Source organism: Trachymyrmex cornetzi, unplaced genomic scaffold, assembly GCF_001594075.2.
Source record: "Trachymyrmex cornetzi isolate Tcor2-1 unplaced genomic scaffold, Tcor1.1 scaffold61, whole genome shotgun sequence".
NCBI lineage: Eukaryota > Metazoa > Arthropoda > Insecta > Hymenoptera > Formicidae > Trachymyrmex > Trachymyrmex cornetzi.
Genome location: NW_017299926.1, coordinates 1,420,166 through 1,441,196, shown reverse-complemented (window position 1 = coordinate 1,441,196; position 21,031 = coordinate 1,420,166). Strand labels below are relative to the sequence as shown.

The 21,031-nt window shown below is 29.1% G+C and overlaps 1 protein-coding gene and 1 long non-coding RNA gene across 2 annotated transcripts in view; one reads left to right on the top strand and one right to left on the bottom strand.

The window, feature by feature from the left end:
- The window catches only part of Nmdar2 (glutamate ionotropic receptor NMDA type subunit 2), a 230,839-nt gene that overhangs the window by 62,559 nt on the left and 147,249 nt on the right, over nt 1–21,031 (top strand). The window lies entirely within an intron of this gene.
- Nucleotides 5,069–5,719, bottom strand: LOC108766716 (uncharacterized). The gene is made up of 3 exons (XR_001940389.1): nt 5,684–5,719; nt 5,453–5,595; nt 5,069–5,314 (listed from the first exon to the last, which is right to left on the bottom strand). It is a non-coding gene; the product is annotated as an uncharacterized LOC108766716 (long non-coding RNA).

The following is a 21,031-nucleotide window of genomic DNA, read 5'->3' as shown; positions in this document are numbered from 1 at the left end:
TTACACACACACATACTAATTATTTAAATTAAAAATCTTAAGCTTAAACTTTAAAAACGATATATGACAATAATGGATAAATTTAGTTTGACCATAATATTACCGTAGTATGACAAAGTATGACAATGCAAGCCAAAAGATCAATTGCAGTCTTTACATGAGGCAACTGTATCTACAATCTTCAATACATTGCATCGTTGGCAGCCGGATATCAAAGGCTCAGAACGAGATTTCCATTTGGAAGGGCTAAACGGAAATTGGACATGCGTGAATACACGTGGCCTGCCAGCTAAAAGCTCTCCTTAAGCCCAATGTGAAAATATCGATGCGGAATACATCGAATGGTCGAGTAAAGCCTGACCGAGAATGCATTCGCTCTACTAGGTGCATGACGTAGCGTGAAGGCACGAGATAAGAAGCATATTCCGATATATATTGCGAAGCACTTTATACTGTGCATTGTGAGAGCTTATTTTCTTAACACTTGCTTGAGATTGAAAATATTTGTATATTCTTTAGCAAAATTGACCGAACCATTATTTTAAAAGCAACGTGAATATTCTTCAAACAAATCCTTTTATTTTAACACCTAGTACATTTCCAAAGGCATTAAAGAATCAATGCCAAGAATTATTTTTTGAAATATTTCCAGAAAGATATAAAGAATTAAAAATAATTTGCATTTTTATGCTAAGAATTATCTTTTTTTGAAATGTCAGAGTTATCTACTTAGACGTGTATAGACTTGTAGATATTTCTAAAATGCATCATTAAAACTATTAACGAAACTGGCATTAAGCTATATAAGGAAATATTAAGTTAGTTATTCATATTTTACGAGCAATTACAACAAAAATAACTTTATTATCAGCGTCATCGTGACATAATGGAGAACATGAGAATTTTTGCCGTATAAAAATGAAGAATGCAAATCGCATCGAATACCCACTGACAAATTGCATTAAGTCTCTCCGAGAAAGCTCATTAAATTCTACGTAATCTGATTCTCGACACGTCAGTCGGCAACTGAGCTTTACGCCCGCGAATTAACGCAGTCGGATTGCATTTCAGTGACGAGATCGATCTTTCATTTTCATAACGTTCATGCCTGTGCACCGTGGAGAGAACTAGCGTTTTTCATTGGAAGAACTAATGTGCATTCAATGCACATTAAAGTTGTACACTAATCTGATCTGAATGTAAAAACGAAATATCTCAATTGATAAAATACTTAATGTATATTTTATCCAATAGCACAATAAAATATATTGAGAATTTCGTGGTTTAACTTGGTACTGTATTTTTATTAAACATACATCTTTACGTCAATTTGTGTACAAGCTTTAAAGTGCACTGAGTGCGCACCAGTTCTGCCAATGAAAAACACTATAAATTGCCACACACGCGTAATTTTTAACCAATAATAATTCTGAATATTAATATGGGTTAATATTAGCACAATAATGGCACAGTCAGTCAGACATATTCTGGAAACAAGTACGATAAGGATGTGGGTATATAATACTTAACGTAGTAATATGCTAGCAGATGAAATGATATGCAAAATAGAAGTTGGCCTCTTTCTCATATATAACATTAAAATTTAATTATTCTTATGTTCTCGAGATACGTGGGAAATACGATTGTATTTTACATATTTTATATTATATTATATTTCATATTGGCTGCGCAAAAGTTTTAATTTTGCAATAGCCGTGTCTTACAGATTCAAAATAAAAAGTAAAAACTTATTATTTTAACGTATTTCGAATAAAGATTGAAATAATGAAGACTATGTAACTTAAATTATATATTTACTGAATGAAAGAGAAGCAGAACAAATTCTTAAGTAGATTATCTGTGTGACAAATTGATACTCAATTTTTTATTAGATTTTGTATGATAAAATGATGTATGTGTTACATATATGTATATATAGAATGAATTTTATATGCACTACATATATATACATATAAAATAAATTTTTCGCATAAACGAAATCTTGGGAACAGATAGAATTTTTGTCCGAAAGTGCATTGTAGAATCAATCCTCAGCATCGAACTTTTTTCTATCACCGAGATAAAAACCGAAGCAGAGAGCTGACGAATTTTTTCCGATTGCTCGCTTAAACAGGGTATACCACTACAGGTTCAAATGGAAGGAGATAACCACAAAAATATCCTCGTTCCAGCATAGTTCTTCATCGACAATGATTCCAACTTTTTCGTCGGTTGTTGCGGCTTACTCGACATCACAATCGTGGTCATAATAATAATAATCGTTGTGTGGATTATTTCTATCATTTACGATCCCGAGCAGAAATATCAGTACTTATAAAGCATGAATGAATTTTTTTCTTGGAGAACAATAAGTAACTTTTTTTACAGCCTTTTACTTTTGTACTATACTTTCTTGTATTATACCGGAAATTTTTATATTAAAGATCTTATTACACTATAGTGCAAACTATTTTCTTAGCCAACCGTGAGATTACGGATATTTTTCGTAAAAAGATTCATTTGGCAGCGGCGAAATGAAATATGAGAGTAATTAGTGAAACTCTTTCTGTATGGCGGAAATGCAAGCAATTAGAATTGGATAAGCGGAAATAAAAAACTTCCGATGTACGTTCGTAAAAGCACGGATGCTACGCGAATTAATCAGTGAGAACGCCTTTTACAAACAAAAATATATAACATCGATGCGTTACAAAGTTTATTTATTCAATTTAACATTTTACCAAAGAACACTTAGTAGTAACTATAATCGGGTTTCTATATTGTTTACTCTTTGCTTCACTATTGTTTACCACTACTTCTCTCCATCTGGACTGCTTTTCTACTGTTCTATTTGCGTAACCATATAACCATGTACGAAATGAGGAAGCTCGCTCAGAATTAATTTTATTATAATTTTTTAAATTATGAATTATTTTATATATGATTTAATATATAAGTTTCTAGAAGTGTTACATAATAAGGTAATTTTTATAAAAATTTATTATGTCTTAGAGACTTTAAGGTGATATAAAGTTTTCGATGAAAAAAAAACTTTCTTGATATTAGCCCAATTCCCAGTTTAGTAAAAGATCCTTGAAAGATTCCTTGAAAGATCACTCAGTTCCTGATACTCAGCAGCAATGTAAATCACACTATACAAACTTCTTATTTTCTTAAATAATGAATTTTTAGGATTACAACGATGAACTACATTCGTGGCAAAAGTTTATTGTGTAACTACTGCAGATATTATATTATAACTAAGCAAATATGCCTCAAACAACAAAGGATCACGTTAATAAAGTCAAATAAAAAGGATTTGTAAAATTCTTGCAAACAAGTTTAAAGAAAAAGATAATTTTTTAGAAAAGTCAGAGATAACGTATATTTAAATAACGTATTTGAAGTTTTTAGCAAAATTATTAGTTTAAATTTTCATTCAACAGAATATAGCATTAAGTGTTGATTTTTAATTTTAATTTAATTCTTTATGTAATATAAAAATTAATGTTATACGTAAAATTTCTATTTTTTCATAGATCATCAAAGTATATAATGGTAAATTCATTAGGTATATTCAACTCGCGTGAATAAATAACGCTCTCGTTAAGAAGATATTCTTTTAATTTGAAAGCAAACAATCGGCAAGCATCATGCTATTGAATAAACCTTACTCCGTCAGGTGTTCGTCCGTGTATAACTTAATAGCATTAATTCGAAAGTTATCCTTTACGCAACAAGTTGACTGTAGCAATCCCGAATTAGGAGATAAGAAACGTGATCATGTTTTGGTACTTTTAAATAAATATCTTTTCGTTGAATCCGGGTTACTGTTTTGACTTTTCCTAAATGAAGTTGCAAGTGATATATACCATCCGGTAAATACATCGCTGAGAAACTCGCATGTTCTGTGTAGTAAAGTTTAGACACGATGCTATACACAATATGTACAACGCGACGCTACGGGGTGCGATATCATTTCGCGGCTTTTCGCAGTGAAACTTCATGAGCTCGTTAATTCTTCCGCCATGATATAACTAATTACGAAACTAATACCATGCGGAAGGGCCAGAACGGCACACCTGAATGCCTAATTAGAAAAGTTTAGACTAGTTCGACCGTGACTAAAACTGGCTAACTTAATATAAAGAAGATTCAAGCATAGCTGGCAAGACTTAAGTCGTTGCTACTTGATTGCTGATAATTAAGCTTGTGCGTTACGCTACAACCTTTAGATTAGCATTATTGATTAATTTGAACTACTTTGAAACAAAGGATTAATAGAGCGTAAATCAGATCAAAGGATTGAAATTGTGCAAAGAAATATAAAGAGAGCTAATGCTAATAAAAAAATTTGTGTAGTTAATTACCCAATTGATACACATAAATATAATATTACCGATACACAGTAAAAAAGAAAATGTTAATTTTAACATTTTTTACGTGTCCCAGGAGATCCACTCTAAATTTTAAGTTAAAGTAACTCATTCGTCTTGTGTTATTTATTAACGAACTAGTAACGTTAAATAATTGACACAATACTTTATATTTATATTTTGACTTTAAGGGTGATTTAAAACTAACATATAAAATAAGTAGAGTACATAGAAGAGCAGTTGCAGTAACTCGTAAGAAAATGTTAATAAAACATTTTTGTTCGTATAATGTGAATGAAAAAATTCTTAGATGTTAAATTGACTTTGAGATATATAGATTAATTGAAACAATTGTGTTAAAAACACTCAAAATAATATTCCATTTTTAATTGACATACGGAATTGTTAAGTTAGAAAGATGACATGAATCTAACACATCAAAATGTTATAAAAATAATAACATATCAGTTGTATGTTTATTTTACATTGAAGTAATAATCAAAATGTGGTAACACAAGAAAAATTCTACATATGGACGCACGATTTTTTACTGTGTATTATGCCTCAATTATTAATGTACATAAATTGAACATGTGTTCCGTGAGAAATGCTTTATTATTTTTTATTTATACATATATAAGTCGTAATAAATTATTTTTTCTTTTATTTTATTATTAAAGATGCATTATTAAACATTATTATTCTTTACGTTCCATCTCCTTTGCGTATCTATCATGCGTTGTAAATTTATTCAGTGCGTTACAAAAGCGTTTATGTATTACATCAGGATGACACACTCATTTAAAGTTAACTACGATGCTTGAATTAACGTCAGCTACGAAAATTGAGGATATAGGACGATATATTACGTCACTTAATAATTAGTGCCTCTTGTCATTGTGTTTCGTGGGATGAGAATAGCTTTGCAGTTTGCCTTGCTAGAATTTTGGGAGAGTGTACGTTTGTAACTATCGGCCATATTTAGATCTGCAGTGGTAAAAACTCCGTTTGTCCCGACGGTCGGGCCATTCGTAGTCGTTATGTGCAATGTAATTATGCGTGGTATAATAACTCACAATTAGTTCACACGTTGGAATCACGGAAATCCTCGGTACATATATCGCTTTAATGCATTGCGCTATCTTGGTGCACTGTAGGAAACGTAATATATGTTTGATTTGTTGTTTATCTGTCATAGTAGCCCCTGTTTAGCGATGTACTAGAAAAAGAAATATGCATTAAACAGTATAAGAATTGTAGTTGAAGTTAATCTTGTTCTATTTCATTTTAAGCGGTTTTTTATTTACGTTTAAAATATTTTTTTATCCGTGTCACATTTATTTCATTTAATCCCTAAAGAATATTTTCTTCAAAGTATTTTTTTTTTAACGCGAAGATTTAAAGCAAATGTATTATATTATAAAGCATTATTTGACACGTCTCATCGCGTCGTTGGAAATATATCGATTAAATGTGTCATGGAGTAATTTTGCACACAACAGCTGCAGATAAATTCACGTTTAACATGTATTTTGTCTTCACCGGAAAATTAATTGTCCATGACTAAATAAAATCCAATAGAACGTCATCACGAGAACTGAAATCAAGGGACAGATTCGTGTTACACGATTCGAAATTAAGTTTTCTAATTTCCGGGAGATAACGTGAGAATTTCCGTTGAACCATTTATTACATCAGCGAACAGTAAACAGTTTCAAGTTTACACGAGAAATGTACCCCGATACACAGTTTAAGCAGCAGTAAACCCGTAATCGATGCGTAGTCTCCTACTATGAAAGTGGTTTTAACTTCCTTCGGCACTCAGTTCGTGCTATCGTGGACAGGTTGCGAGATTTAGCAAGAAATTTCGTGACTTCGTAATACCGCAGAGTGTTTTGCCATTGCGGTGTGCTATGCCTTGTTTTTACTTGTTAACTGATCGTTGATGCACACGAGGTCGTGGAGTCTGTCTTCATGTTTAATGAGACTACATTCGCGTGTTAATTGCTTGTAGTTGACTGTTCCTGCAGATATTTACGTGACCTGCAAGACAATTCGCGTTTACACAAGATATTCTTGTAAATTGTCGTTGCCGACAATTTATGTAAATTGCTCGAGTAATTCAAATAATTTGGTTGAAATAACTGTATTGTTGTATTATTCGATTAGGATTACTTTGCGGAGGGGAGTATATGGAAATTAAAACATAGCATAAATATTAGATAATATAATAACTATAGTATCAAATATCTTATTAATTGATATAATAAAATTGATAAAAAAAAAATAATTTTTTAAAATCATTAAATATGCACTGTGTAATAAGATTTAGTTATGTTTAATATAATTATATTTGAATATTTATATAAAAAGGTTCTAACTCTTCTATTTATGTTAACATATGTATATGAAATGTCAAGAGAATACATAAGTAACTACTCGCTCGTTTGTAAATAAAGAAGCTCTGGGTCTTAGGAGAATAAATTAAATATTCATAAATGTAAACAAATTTGTATCAAAAATACGGCGCTAACATCACTGAAGCTAAAATCAGGTTTCTACTTTTTTGCACTTAACCAATACGATTATGGCTTTAATAGTAAATGAGCGTTAATGTGGATGTACTTGAATTTTTAATTGATTATTCCCACCGCATTTCACAAATAATAAAATTATTCATGTTATCGAAGAGTTCGAAAGTTATATCAAACTTACGGAAAGCAGTAGCATAAAGTTGGTACGTGCACAAAGTCGCTTTTAAAATCGAACATATTTTTCCTATGGGACTTTTCGGAAAGTATCATTTAAGGACGCTTAAAAAAAAAATCTGTTCATAACTTCTCACAAATCTTCTCAAAATAAAAGAATTATGCGTATGTGAATTACTAATTCTTAACGCGCCGCTAATTTAAATTCGTGATTTTTTAAGAAATGGAATGAAATAATGAACAAAATTTTTCAGGCGGATTTAAAAAAATAATATTGGCATAAAATATTTAAATTGTTATTTTATTTTATTATGTTGTTAATACATCAACAAATGCATTATAAAGAAATTTAATGAAGTTGTAATTCATAACTAGTTGAAAAGAGAATTCACAAAAGAATGCAGTTTCTAACATCTTTAAGAAATGTTTGGAACTGAATGAAAAATTGTCGAGATTGTCTAGTTAAGAACCACCCAAGTAAAAGTTTTAAGTGTGACAAAAACTTTTATCGTAGAAGTGATGGAGTTACAATCGCTCAATTGCCTTGTAAAAGTATTAATATTGACTCTTTTACTTTTATTCTATATATTTATAGCTATTTTAAATTATTTTATCTTTTATTGAAGGAAAATCATCTTATTTTGGAACCATTTATCTCGTAAAATTTTATATATATCCAATTTATATATTGTTGAAATCGTATCAGAGCTATGTCATTATAATAATCCAAAATTATACAATGAAAGAGTAAAAAAAAAGTAATCAAACTTAAATTAATATATATCTACTATCAGAATAGTATAGTTAATTCTGTTAACAAAAATAACTTTACGCCATTGCGAAATTGTCCCAATATATTTCTAAACCCGACACGAAAATTGCTTGTAACTTAATTCCAAAAAGTACGTGTTTCGAAACTTTTGAACTTGATAAAAAAAAAAAGAGAAAAAAATACTCGCGCACGACACAAGAAATCTGTATGGTGCGAAATTGTAAATCGGAAAAATCCTTATGGCTGTCACTAGGCTATTTCGAGCGCTAATTTAGGAAATTGCGGATTGGATGAGAAAAAGGCGATAAAAGTCGTGCGCTTTCTATCTATTTGAATACCGTTACCGACCAATTTCCTCTCTTGTTCACTCTCTTTGTTCGAGCTGGCTATTAACACCGTAGAATGAAAATCAAATTCTGGTGCAAACATTGAGCGAAACTCGATTTTCTCGGCTCAGTTTGCAATCGAGACGTTGAATTTACAAGCCATGGCTGTCGGGGTTTGCGCTTCAAATAAATCTGCGTTTCGAGAGATCGTCCAGACCTCTCTCGATTATCGAAAAGCGTCAGGATGGACGCGCAAAAGGACTAGCATGTTCAGTAAATCTTTCACTCTAAAATAGAATCCCTATCACGTAAATATCGTCGACGTAATGCAATTTTGTTTACGCGAAATGTATACGAAACAAGCCGATCGCATGGTTTCATTGCGCGTAAACGCAATCATACTATAAACGGATTTTATGAGAGCAACCTTGCCTTGTGAGAATAGCGCTTCAAAGATTGCTCGATGAAAGTTGTTCTGTAGCAAGACACAGTAATAAAACATGATTCTTTTTCGTGTATAATTGAAACAATATTTTTAATCGATATAAAATTTTTTTTTATTTCTATTAATATCTACATACTATTTTCCAAAAATTTGAGATTTTTAGAGAAGAGCTCAATCATCCATTAATTACCAGAGTGTCATCCTCGATCATATTATAGAGTAGGTATGCCACGTGTCGAATATTCTCTTATTCCCTTTTTATTCTTTGTAATCGCTTGTTTGCTTTCCTCACGTCGGACTGGCGCCTTTTCCTCTTCGGAAATCCACTGTGAAAACCCGACGCCGATGGAGCTCACGTCGTTTCCTTTTTCTGGTTCTCTTGTAAAGACTACCTAGCCGCGCTTTTGCGTCGACGTTGACGTCCGTACGGGGAGCTATATCCGCGTAGATCGTTTCCGCTCTCCAGTTCGTGTCGCGTTACTTGATACCATCTGTCCCTCCACACCGTTCATCGTGGAGGATATCCATTCCTGATGAAAAGAGGGCACTGTTATTTGTCACGTCGTACGAAAGGATTGAACCTAAACGTGGCTAACGTGCAAGTGTGGTATGCCGCAGTAAATCTCACAAGCAGGGCTCAACCTAAGAATTCGTCCAATACGAGGTAAGGATCCTACTTCCGGTCGAGAAGCTTCAAAGAGTTATAAAAGACGGAAACACACAATTTTAGTGATCATACTCGTATATCTTCTCCAGACGATATCGGCTATAAATCTTACTGGACGTATTACTGCAACAGAAAAGTAGAAATTCAATAGAACTCTTTTCTTATCTTAATTTAATTTTCTTTTCTTATCTTTAATTTGAATGGAGAAAATATATGTAAAATGTTATCTTTTTTTCTCGTCGGACAAGGAATTATCTTTTCGTTATCTACGAAATTAACACAAACTATAGAAATCAAAGCTTTCTCGTTAGCTAAGAAATTAACCCTTACCGTACCAATATGGGTAACTAGTGGCCGAGCGATTCCTGTTCGTGCAAGTTTCTTTGAGTCTTTTGGTAATTATAAATTATGTACTACATTTTATTTATTTTCCAAAATAAAGAGTCAATATTTATTCTAGAAAATTGAAAGTATATTGGTGAATTTTTAGAGATTTTTTAAATTATATATATTTTGAAGAGGTGAAAAAAACGAAGAGATTCTAGTGACCCTTGATGGTGTGGATAAGGCATCAAATTGTACATGGTACGGTAAGGGTTAAATATTAGGTGTTAAACTTAATTCCTGCCGTTTTTCGTCTCCAAAATTGATTTGTTTCGAAGGGAAGATGAATGAATAATCAAAGTAATTTCCTCCATTTTATACTTTATTACTAATTAATAATACTTTATTAATAATAAAGTATTTTTTTTTTATTAAGGTATTTCCCTTCGAAACAAATTAATTTTGGAGACGAAAAACGGCAGGGATTAAGTTTAACACTTAATAGATGCTATGTGTAATTTTAGTATAAACAAAAAAAAATGTATATGTATATATTATAGGTATACGATATTCTTTTTACTTTAATATATAATATGATTTCGCAAAAAATTGCCATTTCTCAATATCAATCAGGTTTGGACTATGAACAGCTCGAAATCCGGTTTGGCCGTTATGGGTCACAGAAACCATTTGTCCATTTAACTTGCGGATCACTGGCCGTGCCGGGTCTCGTTTTCTGGCCGAGAAATTTTAATTAAACGATCTGCTATGTGCGCTTGCCAAGTAAACAGTCTCGAAAAAATTTTTCAATTTAGAAACTTGTTCAAGGACTTAATTCTCAGTTTCATAGTTGCAGCAATCAAACGCAAATAGAAGTTCTCTGTTTTATGTTATCACACAGGCTTTCGTACGTTAATTGTCTATCACAGATGTGAGCAAAGCTTAACCAATTCAGGAAAATTGGCTCTCGGAGAGTATTCGTACCTTGTAAGCACAGCTTCCCAGATTTACTCTGGGTAATTCTATTCCAGTTAATCGAATTATTCTAATTATTCCTTTTTTCCTTTTTTATGTCATAAAATTTACATTAATATTTATGAGTCCGTTTTTGTAAATTTTTGTTTTAGTTTTTGTTTGGAATGTAATGAAAAAATATAATACTTTAAGTAGAGTGTGCACGCAATATTTTCCTAATTATTATAAAAGTATCATATATAATAGCTAGAAGTATAAAATTAAAAAGTATTCAAAGAAAATAAAAATACTACGAATAATGATTGAGATAAAATTTTATTTTTATATCAAAGCAAATTTTACGTTTTTGCGTACATATAATAGTTAGAAGTATAAAGTTAACAAATATTCAAAGAAAATAAAAATACTACAAATAGTGATTGAGATAAAATTTTATTTTTATATCAAAGCAAATTTTACGTTTTTGCGAAACAATTTTTATATTTTTTTACGCAGCTCAATTTATAGATTTATCTTAGTAAACAAACAAACAATTTATCGCTTGAGTTCCAATTTTGATATTTTATTACATTCAAAAATTCTGCTTAGGCTACAATACCAGATTGTTTTACAGTAGGGGAGACCGGGGCCGATTGTCACAGTTTTTGATTATTGATTTTTAGAAAAAAGTGGATGCCTAATTTTGAAATATTATATACGTTACAATATACCTACATTCTTTAGGTATTAAAAAAAATATTACTCGTGAATTCACATCATAAAAATAAGTTATTTAATTTTAAATGAAGCTGCGAAAATATGACAATTAACCCCTGTGTTCTGGGTTGATTGTCACACGTTTTAGGATTGGCAGTAGCATATTTGTTATGGACAACACATAAAAAACACAATTTTTATCTTAATATCAGTTCTATATTTTGAAAAATAATAGTAATTATAATATTAATACAAATAAAATAGTTATTTTAATCATAAAATATGTAATTTGTTTTTGTACCATAGTTTCTATATGAAAAATGAAAAAACATATATCTTGTCAGACAACAAAATAGGTGATTATAAAAATTTACTCACCGACTTCATTTTCTCAAAAATCGCTATAAATAATATATACAATGCTTGTGATGCAAACCATTTTACACAACAAATTAATATTATATCAGTTATCTACAGTCAAAAAAAGAGATTTTTTGCCATGTCTTGTTTGAGTTATAAGCATTTTGACAATCAACCCCGTACGACAATCAGCCCCGATCTCCCCTATATCCTCTATAAGTTTGGGAACACTCTATATTTTACAGAAAAGCTATTACATGACAGCGATCTATACATGTTTTTGGTTTAAATACTTTGTAAGACGTCTAAATGACGATAAACATTTATCTAGAACACCTATAAGTTTATACATGCCAAAAATATGCTTGACAATCATTTCACAGCATCGAAGCGCTCAAGATTAAATTTCGCATTTTGGTCTATTGTTTATATGTATATTGTCACTTGTTTTGCAACGTCGTACTTGTGTTCGTTGTATATACACAGGTCATTTAATTGTAGTTTAACGGTTTCTATAAAAGTGGTGAACTATTTTAGTCGCAAATTGATTTCAGACTCCATAAAAATTGTAAAATGGCCCTGAAGAACCAGATTTTGTATGAATCGCATTTTAATTATAATTCCATATTTTAATAGCATGTTATTAAATCTTTAACTGAAAAAAGACGAAATAAATGTACATATGTATAGATAACGTAAGTATGTACACTGAGAAAAAAATACTGTTGATTCAATTAAAGTCTATATTACGGGCTTTTACTAAGATAAGTGATTAATTCATGTATATTTTTATCGACATAAAGGCATAAATTATTATTTCAATATTCGAGGCTTTTATATCAATAAAAATATATATGAATTAATCACTTATGTTAGTGACAGCCCGTAATATAGACTTTAATTGAATCAACAGTATTTTTTTCTCAGTGTATGTATTTTCATTTCATCTTTTTTCAATTAAATAATTATTTATAAACTTGTAAAACATAGGTTGTTCCCAAACTTATGGAGGATACTGTATATAACGAGTATAATAATAACAATTTTAGTATGAAGTAGCTTTAAACGTTTACAATAAAAAGGGTAAAGAACAAAGAAACAAAGAGAGAGGAAAACAATCGGTAAAAATTACATGGAAAATTAAGCCCTTGAGATTCAATTTAACAAAAGTTTGTGAAAGTTCACAGAAATAAAGCGCTGTTAGGCTGTAATAAATATTTACTCTCATGAGTTTAATTTCGACATTTAGGAGACGGGCCTGCATTTTACATAAAATTTTATCTCCCAAATATTTTTGCGTGGCCATCCGTTGGGAGAACTTAGCAAAAGCGCACATGTTTCCACGATGTGCCTTTGCGGCGCTTTGCATTTAAAATTTACGGGTATTTCTCAGAGGAATGTTGGTTTCGTGACGAAGTCGAAGTTAGGAATAAAGTCGATAAATTTGAACAAGTGCACTTATTTAACTTCATAAACGTATTTCTTTAAATGTAAAGTAATTTGTGACAGAATCATTTATCTTTATAGAATTGTTACGTCAATAGATAAATAATAACTTTAATATAGTTTTATAATATAATTCAGTATTATAATTAATATATATGAATTGCATATATATATATATATATATATTTGCTTTTAAAATTGTAAATAAATTATATGAATAAATAATTTATAACATATTTTATTATATATCAAATGTAAAAAATTACTGGACATATCGAACATATATCTCTTGTATTCCGTACGAGCGTCCTAAGCCATTAGACAATAAATTTATTAACAGTTTCAACATATTAACATCTGTATAATATGATGCTTGATGATAGCATCAAATTATTAAAATTGCTTGTCAATTTATTTTCGCGATTACTAGAGTAGTTTTAATTGCGTTTATAAGTCCGGAAAAACAATTCGGCGCAATTTCAAAAGACTACAATATGATATATATGTAAGTACATATATAGTATATATTAGTAATTCAAGATTGAATTATTTAAAGCAATGAAGATCCAACTTCGACCGTAATAGGCATTTTAAATTTCTAGTATTGATGAGATAAATGTTTCATGCGAATAATATGAATTAAATCAATATATTTAAATATTTATTAATTAATCAGTTTTATTAATTATATTTTTCTTTATTCTATGTTATTTTAATTATTGAAAATTATAGCAAACTATCGTTAATAATTTAAAAAGGACGTCAGTCCTAATTTCTTTATTATTTCCGGTCTTTCTAATTTCCCAAACTTTGATGAAAATTAAATGTGAGTATTGAGCTCTCTTTTACGCTCTCCAATCTAACTCTAATAATATTTAATATCGAGAGCGTGAAGGAACTCTGCATCCAGGGTGGCGAAAAGTTAAGACAAACTTTCTTAGTGGCTGACGTTGCTCAGTGCCGCATTTGTTTCGCTTAAGGATACGTACATGTGCACCGGAAACCGATCAGAATTTATCTCACTTTGTTGTAGATGTTATCGCTACTTCGTTCAACACGATACAGCGCGTTTCAGACTGCTGTATCGAATTATATATTTGGCTCGCCGACTATGTACAAATAAATACGCTTTTTTTTCTTAAATTGATAAATGAATGTGTACCATAAATATCGTTAATTTAAATTACAGATGGATTTCTGTGAATATCGTTATATATGTCACGTGAATGTATTGTATAATCTAAATGTATATATAAGGATAGAATTTGTTGGCAATATAATTTTTTTCTTTTATGAAAGAGAAAATAGAAAGAAAGAGAAAAAAGATGATATTTATAATTAATATAAAATTATAAAGAAAAATGAGAATATTAATATAGAAGAAGAGAATTAAGTCTCTTTAAATTCTAAAGAAATTTATAAAAAAGTTAGTTTTACATTCTAATTTTATGAAAATTAGAAATATTAATTGCACCATGTACATACAGTACAATTTTATTTCGCTTTTCGTTAAAGCATACGATAATGTAATAAAATGCTTATTGCAAATGGTATAGGTAAATATTATACATTGTCATTATAAATATATTTGGAAATTTTATAGAATAGTTTGCTTTAAATTAAGAGGAATAAAAAGTTATTTTTATTAAATAAAGTGTTTGGGTTTCTAAATTGTTTATATATATAATAAAACATTATAATTATTTAAAAAATTATATTTAATTATTACCTTTAATTAAAAATATTGCATTTAAAACAAACTATAATTAAACTTGGGCTCTTAAAATATTAACAAAACAAACTAGAATAAAAAACATGCAATTAAGAGCCTAAAACCGCGGTACTTTGTGCGATTATTATATAAACATATATTTCCGTTACATAATGAACGTTTCGGCTATATTCAAGCCATCCTCAGAATTCTCCAATTCTCAACTAATAATAGAAAGACAATCCAAAATTCATAACATGAAAGCCATTGAGTGCAGCAAGCAAGTCTCACAGATTACCATATCCGGAGAATGTGTGTAACCCTCAATTAGCTGATTAACTGAATGCAAGCTAAATCAGAAATAATATCATTAAAGACAATTAAACGAAGAAAAGGATAACAAATTGTATGGAGACTTACTTACTGCACACCATAACTGCACAAAAATATAATTACATAAATTAAATTGACAAAATAGATAAATTAAATTACTTATAAGACAACATAACGTTCGCAGTATCAATAGTAAAGTCAGCTATGAAAACGACCATTAAGGAATAAACATAATAAGAAAGGAAACAACAATTGTCAGAAGTCATCGAATTGAAAAACATTGTTGATGCCTGCTTCATTATACTAACATAATTAATAAATTCTAATTGGTTTAACTATACTAAAGCAGCCATCTACAATGTTTTTCAATTCGATGACTTCTGACAATTGTTGTTTCTTTTCTTATTATGTTTATTTCTTAATGGTCGTTTTCATAGCTGACTTTACTATTGACATTGCGAACGTTATGTTGTGTCTTATAAGTAATTTAATTTATCTATTTTGTCAATTTAATTTATGTAATCATATTTTTGTGCAGTTATGGTGTGCAGTAAGTAAATCTCCATATAATTTGTTATCCTTTTCTTCGTGTAATTGTCTTCAATGATATTATTTCTGATTTAGTTTGCATTCAGTTAATCAGCTAATTGAGGGTTACACACATTCTCCGGATATGGTAATCTGTGAGACTTGCTTGCTACACTCGAAGGATTTGATGCTATGAACTTTGGATTGTCTTCCTATTATATATGGTTGAGAATTGGAGAATGCTGAGGATGGCTTGAATATAGTCGAAACGTTCATTATGTAACAGACACTATTGAAATATATGTTTATATAATAATCGCACAAAGTACCGCGGTTTTAGGCTCTTAATTACTCGTTTTTTATTCTAGTTTATTTTGTTAATATTGCATTTATATTTTTACTATTAAATTTATATGTCATATATTAAAGAGATTGTCGTTATATGGACAGTTGATATTCTAATTAGTTCAATATTATACAGTTGCAAATATGGAATATATTAACATTGCTTGTTTTATACCATCTTGTTTGATATTCGATATTGAAGCGTACGTGTGTTTGAAATTATTGTATCTGCATTGCTTCAGGCTATGGTCATAGCTAACAGAGTATGCGAACAGGAACGTAAGATTGCGTTATGAAACATTTATTTTCTGTGTAAGATATATTTGTTTTCACAGAAAGAACAATTTTATCTTTTGAAAAATTCTTATACTTCTTATAATAATAGTGTCCATCATCTTCTTTAGCACGTTCTTCCTATATTAATGCAATATTTGCATTTGCCATGATCTTAATAATAATAATATGAAATTTAGCGAGGTTTATATTGAAGAAATGAGAAAATAAAGATTATTTTGTGAGTTTCTGAATATGCAATGAAATATCTCGAAATAAATAATACCTTAAGTACAATAATAATATTAATTACTTAATAATTAATTATTAGTTTAATGCTAATAATTAGTTATTATTAGCAATGAATGAAAACACGGTGATAATCCGCTAATCTTTTTTTGTATCTTTAAATTAATTATTGTTATCACTTTTATAACGATCAGAATTATTAATAAGTTGTAAGATTTAAAATAATATCAGAGAGAGAAGTATGAAAAATAATAATGTTATATTAGAAATGGAGATTTTATTGCTACGTTTAATATAATACACTTTTAAAAGATATTAAATATAATTTGAACATGGGTCAGAATTTTATGGAATGAAAATTAGCTCTCGGAATTAGCGCAAATCGTAAGTGTCGATATGAAGCAAATAACTTGTAATATATTTAAAATTTAGACGATGAGAGAGTTTGTATTTTTAATAAAATTAAAGTTCTTGTACATAGAAAGAACTTCGCAAAAATCGATGCATCTGCCAATTATTTTTATCTTCCTCAATGCAATTATCATATACAGTTATTTACATTATTTTTTTAATGATAGATTTATTAAATTTTTTTTATTTTGATTTTTTTTTCACATTTTTTAAATTACCGAATTTATAAGATAATATTTATAAACCAATAATTATATACATATGTATAATAATTACATTGATAAATTTATGTTTATAATACTGCTAGTTATCGAATTTGAATTTCAGCTAGTTATTGAATATGCATATTATTGCCTGCTATCGAATTACTAATTATTAGCAGATTATCAAATTGTCGGATATGGTTGTCTGTATCCATGTATTTATGCATCCGTAATTGGTACATAAACTAGTACTTTCCAAATCTGTATATCGATCTCTCTACAACACATCTCATAAAACTTTTTAAAATTAAAAGGTACACTTTTCTTTTTATATACGTTGAAAATTCTAGAATAATAATCAATAATGTAATAAGTATCAGACGACATGAAATGATTGATATATTAACTGCATATGAAACAAAATATTACTATTTTATATTATAACAATCTTTTTTTTTTGACTGTATAATTTTGATCCGTTCAATATTAAATCTCTGTCGTTGTACTTTCAAGCTTTGTTCGCCCACAGCTAACTCTTTTTATATTCATATTATTCAAACGTTCAGCTCTTCGAAAGGGCCGTGAATTGCCCGTAACCTTTTTCTCTCTGAATAACCGCTTAAATAGCCGTCTATCCGTTTTCTCAATTAAGAAAGGGAAAATGTTAAACACAATCTTTTATGTTACGTCTATAAAATGATATATTATATATAATTTTCTATTAAAAAATTTGATAATATTTGACTTATAATTTTTTGATTGAATTTTTTTATTTACAAAAGAGTATCTTAAAAATTCTTTGAAATTGACTTTTTTAATAAAATTTTCTCCGCATAATCGTATATTACATTAATCGCATATTTTAGTATAGCAAAGTGACGTACATGTCGCTTGTATTTAGAATTTTAAGTTGATACGTTGTTACCGTAATCAATTTTAGGTGATACATAGCGTGTATGCAATCGAGTTGCAACAGAATAGAAGCCAAAGGGTAATTTTCCGTAATATTAGTTTTCAATATTATACGTCGTAATAGCGTGTAATCTATCGGTAGCTTTATCACATCTCGAATGAGCTAAAAGTACTATGCGTATTGAAGATCGTATTGTGATTAAACTTTGGATGTATATATGACTTTATTAGTTCTATCTGAATTGTACTCTTGAACTAATAATACTATCTCTGGATTTTTTGATCATTGTGTTTTATGACTTAACTTATCTTAATTTCCAGAAATATAAATCTTTATTTTAAAATATTTTTATTTTTACGTAATAATAAAAAGTCTGTAAAAAAATCGGTATTTTTTCTTGATTCATAGAGATCTATAATTAGAGGAACTAAAATTCTAAGGCTTCTATCGATCCCAAATTCTTGGATTTCATGTAACTAGATGTATATTCGATGACCTTAATTTCTCTCTAAAATGGAGCGACATAAATTTTATACGTTTAATTTGATTCATAAATCACATGCTACGTAAGTATATCATAACTTAGAATTATTTTTTATTACGCAATTACTTTAGTAAGTGCAATTAAACAAGTGTAAGTAAAATTTTTTTTGATACGCTAAAAGCAAAATACATACATGATGTTGTATTAAAAGATTTTACATACTGTGTTAAAAAATTATTGAATAAGAATAAATGAGAAAATCACAAAACGATAAAATTAATTTTTTATAAACATAAAATAAAGTTGCAATTTTGAATGCATAATACATAATGAATATGATGTAAAGTTTACAAAGCACAATAAATTCAACAAATAACATTTATCGTCAAATTTATACATTATTATCGATATCATACACGAATTATTATTGCTATTTAAATTTGAACAGAAGCGTTGCAAATTTGTGCTCTTATTTATTAAGCATTGTTAAAATACATGTTCATTTCATTACTATTATATAATTTTATTACTATTATTTAAAAAATATTATAATGAAATATACATAATAATGTTAAAATTTAAATTGTTTTAATATTATTATCAATCTAATTGATTTACGTATAACTTAGATGATATACATCAATGTATTTAATCAATTTTTACTTTTTTTGTTCTTTAACAAAACTCTTCACCATTTTTGTCGCTTTATATTTAAAATAAAAGTAAATAAAAATGTACAAAGTTTCTGTAATTGGTTGAATTGTTTTTTCTCAGATCTTTGTTATAGACCTGTTATAAATTGTAGTTATATTGAACGTAATGCATGATTTGTTTTTCAGCCACGTTTCTCTTAATACTTTCTAGCCATAAATATTTTTTTGCCCATTCTCTTTATGCCACTTAATCGCCAGTTTCTATAAATCTTTATAGTGAATAAAAAACATTATTTCGATTGAAAATATGTTACAATATTTTGAAATACGGAGATAGATACAGAGAGAAAAAGAGAGAAAAAATTATATTGTTTGTGTACAAATTAACAAACGTTTTACTTGTATTAAATTAATTGCTACTTAAATTGAAAGTTTGTACCATTATCTGTAAAACGTTTTTTATAGGTAAAGTTAAAATACAGCCACCATTATATTTTTTTTATTGAAGGGAATTATTTTATATTTAACATCCCGAATTTTATTTTTATGAGACATATGAATGTGATATGTGTACTTTGTGATTAAATAATTATTTTTTTTACTATCAAAATCATATATTATTTAATACGCTTGTTTCACGAATATATATGCAATAATTAAAGGAAATTCTGGCAGTGAAGTTTCAATGAGTAGTCATAATAAAAGAACAAACGAAGAGTATGACATTTGCTGATGTATGTACGCTTTCATTAAAAATCTAATTGCGTTTCCGTATGGAAATCACATCTTTTGAAAATGCTACCTCATATCGTGGCCACATATGCTTAAAAGCATTCTGCTATTGTAAAAATTGCACTCTACTGTGAAAGGCTACAATGTTCTTAATATCAAATCAGACAATATATTCTCTGCATATGTAATGTTATTACAGTTCCTACTCGAAAAGCCTGCTCTTTTCGGACTTTTGAATTTAATTTATTTTTTCGTACTTTTGCGGTTATACAATACTTTGATTTTTGTTCATCTGGTTAATTTGTGTACTAAATGATAATTTCTGTAACAATCGAAAATGATTTATTAATTATAGAATATAAACATAAGAAATTCTCATATTTTTCTTTTTCTTAAATAATTATTTTGAATTTTATTGTTGCTAACATTTTCAAAAACATAATCTCAGATAGTTTACTGTACAAAATTAAAATATATTAAAACAATATATAATTAAACTTTTGAAGGAACTTTTGTAGGAATTTTTATGTGAAATGATATATATATATTTTTTGTTTGTTTGAAATGATATATATTTTAGTTTAGTATAACGACCAGACAGAATTTCTACGCTTTGTTCCATCCACATACGCTGGTATTTTCTTTGGTTGACGTTCTTTTACCATCTGGCTCGCAGATCGAGATTACATCCAGACTGTAATGCACAGTGGTGTCCTAGGGAGATGTTTCGCATAATTGCGATCGTATATTGTAACGCTGGCGGTCCAATTTTCATGATTTTGCTCTTTTTTTCTCGTCTGCTTTGTTCCGTTGTCTGACACCTGCCTTGTATTTCCAATCCAATTTTAACTCGATCAATGTTACGTTTGTACAGAAGTGGAAATGCAAGTGAAAACAGAATTGAACATATATAACAGCGGCAGTACTGTTCTGGAACAGGGGACAGAAAAACGCAAAAGGGAATTCAACACCTATATAACAATGATAGAATCGTTAAAACAAAAGTTAATCTTTTGTCTACGATGTACAAAATACTGTGATATTTATATCTGGCAATCTTTTGCACATTACTAAAAAGGAAGTAAAAATTATTCATGTTGG